Source organism: Nematolebias whitei, chromosome 9 (genome assembly GCF_014905685.2).
Source record: "Nematolebias whitei isolate Nwh7 chromosome 9, NemWhi1, whole genome shotgun sequence".
Lineage (NCBI taxonomy): Eukaryota > Metazoa > Chordata > Actinopteri > Cyprinodontiformes > Rivulidae > Nematolebias > Nematolebias whitei.
The window spans coordinates 51,347,355-51,353,465 of NC_056506.1; positions in this window are offsets into that span (position 1 = coordinate 51,347,355).

The following is a 6,111-nucleotide window of genomic DNA, read 5'->3' on the forward strand; positions in this document are numbered from 1 at the left end:
TTAAATATTCAGTCCATGAAAGTTCTGAACAGAAACGGTGACAACAGTCAGTCCAGGTGGAGTCCAAATCCCAACCTGATGGGGTCAGGCTTTCTGCTGGCAATGTGAACCAAACTCTCGCACCACTTGTGTAGGGACCTAACAGCCCATAGCAGCAGGCCCCCACTTCTATACTCCTGGAGCACCCCTCATAGTGCACCCCAAGGAGCACAGTCAAACGCCTTCTCCAAGTCCACAAAATACATGGACAGAGTCAGAGTTTCTTTATTTGTCATTTGAACCACATGTGGTGGAACAAAATTATTTACAGGGTCCCAGTTACATCCAACAATAAAATATAAAAGAAAAACAGTAATAAGATCTAAGATATGAACTAAGAAAAACATCAACTAAAAATATCCTGATGCATGCTCAATAATCCACGTAGAAAAATCTAAAAAAGTTCAATCTGGTCCTCTGGACCAGATTGAACTTTTTTACATCAACTAAAAATACACTAAGCACTAACAGCATAAAAACAATAAAAACAATATGCTGAACAGCAGCACGAACATGAGACTGTGTGAGCAGATAAACACATCAACATTGAAACAGATCAGCAGCAGCATGAAACAGATCAGCAGCAACATGAAACAGATCAGCAGCAACATAAAACTGATCAGCAGCAACATGAAACAGTTCAGCAGCAGCATGAAACAGATCAGCAGCAACATTGAAACTGATCAGCAGCAACATGAAACAAATCAGCAGCGACATGAATCAGATCAGCAGCAGCATGAAACTGATCATCAGCAACATTGAAACTGATCAGCAGCAACATGAAACAAATCAGCAGCAACATGAATCAGATCAGCAGCAGCATGAAACTGATCAGCAGCAACATTAAAACAGTTTAGCAGCAACATGATAAAGATCAGCAACAACATAAAACTGATCAGCAGCAACATGAAACAGTTCAGCAGCAGCAGCATGAAACAGATCAGTAGCAACATTGAAACAGATCAGCAGCAACATTGAAACTGATCAGCAGCAACATGAAACAAATCAGCAGCAACATGAATCAGATCAGCAGCAGCATTAAACTGATCAGCAGCAACATTGAAACAGTTCAGCAGCAACATGAAACAGATCAGCAGCAACATGAAACAGATCAGCAGCAACATGATGTGATTTTTTCACAGTGATTCTCCTGGTTAGAGATTCATGAGGCTAACAGCCTCAGGGTAGAAGCTGTTCCTCAGTCTAGTGGTTCTACACTTAATGCTTCTCAACCTCCTTCCTGAGGGGAGTGGGGCAAAAAGTGTGTGTGCTGGGTGAGTGTGGTCCTTCATGATGCAGGGGGCCCTCTTCCTGCATCTGGAGGTGTAGATGTCTGTGATGGGTGGTAGGATTGGGCATCGTTTGAATTTGAGCGATTCTGATTATTTGTTTTGATTCCGATTCCTAATCGATTCCCGATTATTTTAGAAGCAGAGTTAAAATAAGACGTCAGTTCAATTCATTTCAGTTCAGTTTATTTATATAGCACCAAGTCACAACAGAAGTCGTCTCAGGGCACTGAACAGAAGCAATCAAAAATAAAAATAATTAGTTAACACTATTTATCTGAGGAGCAGACTGCTTTGAGTTTAACTCCATCATGTTATAAATGAGCTACAACATTTAGCCAGAGTTCTTTCTGGATGAAATAATTTGAACTTCTATTTGAATTTTAATTCTATGAACTTTTTACTTTTTGTTAACTTTACTATGAATTTCTCACAGAGCTATTTTAAACCAGTTTATAAATATCAAACTTATGAACTTCAATGTGTTCTGAATTTTCTTGTCACGGGGTACACCTTCACAAGAGAGCTTTATGTTTGAAAACCTCACAGAAACACGTTTCCACATGTCCAGTGTGTGATGCTGCAGCCATGTTACTGAGCTCCCACTGATGGACTAACCTGCTGCAGAATATCAAACTAAATTATTATTATTACTGTTATAAAAAAGAACAACTTGTATAATCCAGTCCAGATTAGCAGCAGGTCCAGTATAAAATCAGAAACAGTTCTTGTTGAGGAAAATGATGATATTCTCAGGCAGAATGTGTGAATGTTCTGGACAGACGATGTCTCCTGCAGTGGAGAACATGTCTGAAGGTGCAGAAGAAGCTTGAACACATAAATATGAGAAATCAAGATCTGACAGCAACAAGTCTTGTGTTGGTTCCACCACCAGCAGCAGGTCCTCAGACAGAACGGCTGGTGGAATGTCCTGGTCCATCTGCAGCTCTCTCCACTTGTTTCTTCATGGACATGGAGCTGTGACATTATGTTGTTCCTCTTCCTCAGCAAAAAGCTCCTCCAGTGGAGACTTTCTGGACAGACTGCAGGGAGGTGGTTCCTAAACAAAGAACAGGTTCATCAGTATTATCAGTAAAAAGGGATTATTAAAGGCATGAGCATTATTAAGATTGAGAATCTATAATTTCAGATATCATACTCTTACACTCTCCTCCTCATCCTCCACTCCCTCATTCTCAGGCCTTTCCTCAGACTGGTGACCCCATCATCTCCACAGTCTTCCTCTGTTGACCACAGAGAACATTACTGGTATTTAGATTTCTGATTTTAACGCAGATAAGGACAGTTGTGAACGACATTTCACCTGCTCAATCATCTTCTCTGGATCTGCTCCCAGACACGTCATCCATCTTCTGTTTAAAGAGCAGAGCAGCTCTTCTCCACCTTATACCAAGATGATTAATTTATTTGACAAGTGGTCCATGGGAGGTGGTGTGTACTTGGGTCGATGGTTTTCACCATGTCCCTGCAAACATATAAACAAACATGTAATGTCACCGTTACTGTAACGTTAGCTTAGGATGGACTATTAATTAGCTTAGCTCTATTGTTGTTGCCTAACTAACCTAAATGTTGGTGAGTCCACATCTGAACAGGGATGAAACCTTTTCACAATATGTGCTGTAACCGTTCTTTGGCGCTCTTTATTCAGTTAGTTGCACCAACATACTTCCCTTGGACGTAATGGTGAACGGAGGAGCACATTGAGAAGTCTGGCTAACATTATTAGCCATTTCAGGTCGTTTGTCTATGAAAAAAATATGAGCTAACGTTAGCATGGTGTTTGCATTTGAGTTGACCTGCTGCTTAAAGTCGAGTATAACTTGTTAGCTGCCTTAATGTTGGTATGAGACGTAGTTTATAGTTTTATTTTTCCTGATTCTGAGGGTTGGACCCGGAGAAGGAGGCAGCGAAAATAGTCTGGCAGAGCGTTTCAAAGACGGGCCACACTTTTACTTCTACACCCTCCTTTACACGATATAAAATTATTGCAAGTGCTGCACTGAGCTGACTTGTCATGTTATTAAAGTTAAGCCACGCTTTAGATCGCCGCTGCTCACACGTATGCGAACACTTCCGGTGGATTCTTCTTCGTTGGTATCTGCGGGCGGCTTCTACTTCTGGTTGGCATACTAGACATCGAAAGCAGGAATAGAAAATAAATAAAACAAACAATTCCAGGAAAACCGGACAGTTAATCCTGGTTCCAATCTATTCTCAGTCCTCGATGCCCAATCCTAGAAGGTGGGGAGGCTGACTCCAACATCTTCTGTGCAGCCTTCACCACTCTCTGCAAAGCTTTTCTTTCTGCAGCTGTGCAGCCTCCATGCCACACGTTGATGCTGGAGCACAGGATGCTCTCCACTGCACACCTGTAGAAGGAGGTGAGGACTGAGCTTCCAGACCAGCTCGTCTCAGCCGTCTGAGGAAGTAGAGTCTCTGATGAGCTTTCTTCATCGGGCTGGTGGTGTTGTTGCTCCAGCTGAGGTTGTTGTTCAGGTGCACACCCAAGTACTTGTAGCTGGAGACCACTTCCACTGCAGATCCTCTTACAGATGATAAATCATTGACATAACTTCATAAACAAGAAATTAACAAAATATAAAATGAACAAATACATTAAAACATGGCAACATACAAAGACTTAGAGTTTAAAATATACAATGTTGAAGATGTGATTGATACAAATTTTTCCCCGCAATAAAAGACTGAATATTACAATGAAGAACAGTTTAATGACATCAACATAACAAATGGAGGTCTCTCAATTATTCACTTTAACAGTAGAAGTATAAATGCAAATATATCCAAAATAACAGATTATTTAAAACAGCTAAACAGAACCTTTACAATAATAGCACTGTCAGAGACATGGCTCAACGATGAAAACACAACTAATGTTCACATGGAAGGGTATGAATTATATCATGTGAACAGAAGCAACAAAAGAGGTGGTGGAGTGGCTCTATTTGTTAAAAATGAAATAAAATGTAAATTAATTAATGAAATGTCAATAATTGTTGATAATATCATGGAAATAATAACAATAGAAATAATAAACAAGAATGATAAAAACTGTTGGACTTCTGTGCTCGTCATGGATTGTCAATAACGAACACCTTGTTCAAGCATAAGGGTGTCCATATGTGCTCTTGGCACCAGGACACCCTAGGCCGCAGTTCGATGATCGACTTTGTCATCGTCTCATCTGATCTGCGGCCACATGTCTTGGACACTCGGGTGAAGAGAGGGGCAGAGCTGTCCACAGATCACTACCTGGTGGTGAGTTGGCTCCGATGGTGGGGGAGGATGCCGGTCAGACCTGGCAGACCCAAACGTATTGTGAGGGTTTGCTGGGAACGTCTGGCAGACTCTCCTGTGAGATGAAGTTTTAACTCCCACCTCTGGGAGAACTTCGAACATGTTCCGAGGGAGGTGGGAGACATTGAGTCTGAGTGGACCATGTTTCGTGCCTCTATTGTCGAGGCGGCTTACCGGAGCTGCGGCCGCAAAGTTGTTGGTGCCTGTCGCGGCGGCAACCCTAAAACCCGATGGTGGACAACGTTGGTGAGGGATGCTGTCAGGCTGAAGAAGGAGTCCTATTGGGCCTTTTTGGCCTGTGGGACCCCGGAAGCAGCTGATGGGTACCGGCAGTCCAAGTGACATGCGGCTCGGGTGGTCGCTGAGGCAAAAACTCGGGCATGGGAGGAGTTTGGAGAGGCCATGGAGAATGACTTCCGCACAGCTTCGAGGCGATTTTGGTCCACCATCCGGCGTCTCAGGGGGGGAAAGCGGTATGCCACCAACACCGTTTATAGTGGGAGTGGTGTGCTGCTGACCTCAACTCGGGATGTTGTGGGTTGGTGGGCGGAATACTTTGAAGACCTCCTCATTCCCACCGGCACGTCTTCCACTGAGGAAGCGGAGCCTGGGGACTCTGGGTCGGGCCTTCCAATCTCTGGTGCTGAGGTCACCGAGGTGGTTAAAAAGCTCCTCGGTGGCAGGGCCCCAGGGGTGGATGAGATTCGCCCAGAGTTCCTTAAGGCTCTGGATGTTGTAGGGTTGTGTTGGCTTACGCAACTCTGCAATATTGCGTGGACATCAGGGGAAGTTCCCCTGGATTGGCAGACCGGGGTGGTGGCCCCCCCTATTCAAAAAGGGGGACCATAGAGTGTGTTCTAAATACAGGGGAATCATGCCCTTAAGCCTCCCTGGTAAGGTCTACTCGGGGGTTCTGGAGAGGAGGGTCTGTCGGATAGTCGAACCTCGGATTCAAGAGGAGCAGTGCGGTTTTCGTCCTGGCTGTGGAACACTGGACCAGCTCTACACTCTCAGCAGGGTCCTGGAGGGTGCGTGGGAGTTTGCCCAACCGGTCTACATGTGCTTTGTGGACTTGGAGAAGGCGTTCGACCGCGTCCCTCGGGGAACCCTGTGGGGGGTACTCTGGGAGTATGGGGTACCGGGCCCTTTGATATGGGCTGTTAGGTCCCTGTATGACCGGTGTCAGAGCCTGGTCCGCATCGCCGGCAGTAAGTCGGGCTTGTTCCCGGTGAGAGTTGGACTCCGCCAAGGTTGCCCTTTGTCACCGATCCTGTTCATAACTTTTATGGACAGAATTTCTAGGCGCAGCCAAGGTGTTGAGGGGATCCGTTTTGGTGGCCTTAGGATTGCGTCTCTGCTTTTTGCAGATGATGTGGTCTTATTGGCTTCATCAGATCGTGATCTACAGCTTTCGCTGGAGCGGTTCGCAGCCGAATGCGAC